Source organism: Cryptotermes secundus, unplaced genomic scaffold (genome assembly GCF_002891405.2).
Source record: "Cryptotermes secundus unplaced genomic scaffold, Csec_1.0 scaffold2579, whole genome shotgun sequence".
In the NCBI taxonomy this organism is placed as follows: domain Eukaryota; kingdom Metazoa; phylum Arthropoda; class Insecta; order Blattodea; family Kalotermitidae; genus Cryptotermes; species Cryptotermes secundus.
In genome coordinates this window covers 172,932-175,151 of record NW_019732878.1, presented here as the reverse complement: position 1 = coordinate 175,151, position 2,220 = coordinate 172,932, and positions in this window count along the sequence as shown.

The window sequence follows — 2,220 nt, the reverse complement described above, 5'->3', positions numbered from 1 at the left end:
TGGATTAATATTCTGGGGTAACTCCCCGCATAGTATAAAAGTGTTTAGGATGCAGAAAAGGATAATTAGGATTATAACAAATACAACAAAGAGAACATCGTGTCGTAGTTTGTTTCAAGAATTGGATATCCTCCCACTACAAGCTCAATATATATTGTTCATTTCCCTGCTTGTTATAGTAAATAAGGAATTATTCACATTCAACTCACAAATGCATAATTGTAGTACCAGATCTATCTGTGATCTGCATTATCCGCAAACTAGTCTAACACAATTCCAAAAAGGAATATGTTACATGGGGGTAAAGATCTTTAATCATTTGCCACCAAAAATCAAATCTATGTCTAATGACTTAAAAATTTTTAAAATTCAGTTGACAACATTTTTATTGCAAAACTTTTTATACATGTGATGAATTCTTTAGTAACAAATTTGCCTAGAAATAAGGATGATAACATAAACAATTTTAATATGGCATAATTTTATGTATAGTGATGTAAGACTGTAAATTTAACACATGTTTTTTTATCTATTATAATGATTATAAGCTGTACATATATATTTATAATTGTATTGTACTATATTAACTATGTGACTGGTTCTATATCTATGTATATGGATTTATGGAATATACAATAAATGAATGAATGAATAAGGGCTGTGCCATAATCAGTACACACAGCATATCAAAATGTAAATTTTATTTTTGAAAATATAACAGTTCTGATTACACAGTGTGACTGTTCAGCTCTTTAATAATAATAATGCTATTTTTTTGTGGATTAATTGGTTAAACTACTGCATGCTTATATTTGAACCTCACAAAGCAGACTTTTGACTGAAATATTATGGGCACCTTTTGCACTTTAGATATGTACATTTCCTATCATTTGTTGTTTAAAAATTTCTAATTTCTGGACTTCTCTAAGTGCCACTATCTTTTTTTTTTAATTATTCTGTGTGTTGCCTAGTTGTAATGTACATACAGTTTACCGATCTCTAGCATCTGGTTTTGAGTGACATATTTATTATTCATATAATTATTATTTAGTTACTACTATTATTGAGAAAGTATATTTATACATACTTGAAATAATAATATGAACTAATTATATGTAATGGCCAATATTAATAGATTAATAACCCCAGCAGAAATCAGTGAATGGTGTGACAGCTATGTAATTTTTGGTTAGCAGTTTCATCTTTCCTTCACAAAAAGTGACCTGGAAGCTAGTTTAGTCTTAAACTGTTCACGATTTCTTTGTAATCTGAAGTGTGCCCAAAAATCTTTGTGGCAGTTAGGTAGTGTGGTGATAGGAGCCCTTTACATGATTTTTGTAGTTTTTTAACAGCACTGAATGAAGCATAAATGTAGGGATCATATGCTGTTCTGTGACTATATACTTGCATTTTACTTTTACAGGGATAATACCAAGAAAGCATTCACAATCTTGAAAATGACTAATAGAAACATGCCTCCTGTTAGTCCCTTGAAATATCAAATCTGATTCATTAGGCAATATAGCATCCATTCTGGGCAACATCAAGATAGACTCATGTTTATTTGAAAGTAACACAACCTTTATTTTCAAGGTGTTGCCAAAAGAGAGTATGAGAATACTAATCTTTGATCTTTCAAGCAACTGCCATATAGGTCCTGCAACTTATATTTTTAAGTTGTTACTTAATGACCCTGCCAGTATCGAGACTGTATAGTGTTTGATGTTGAGATTATTAATGAACGTGAAGCAGTTGGTGGAATGAGATTGGACAGAGGAAACTGAAGTATTCAGAAAGAATTTATCCCAATATCACCTTGTCACAAATCTGTCATCTGACCTGGAATTGAAGCTGGACCACTGTAGTGGGAAAGTGGCATTTTACCATATGAGCTATACCACAGCCTATCACAACTTATGTTTTGGCAAATAAATACAAATAAATATTGATATTAACAGATTTTATGAAAATGGCATCACAGCACATTTTAAATAAGTGCATATGCAGAGCAGGAAGTCACTTAAATGGCAACATACGAAGTTCTGGTCTGAATTCATAAATTTTTGTTTTGCAGGCAAATGTTAACATCAGCATCCTGCCCTAGGGAAAGTGATCATAAATGTTACTGATATTGCTCATCTATGAATTATCAGATGGTACTTTCACTGGTCTATATATGTGAGCTGTAACCTAAATAACTTAATAAGCCTTACAGGATCA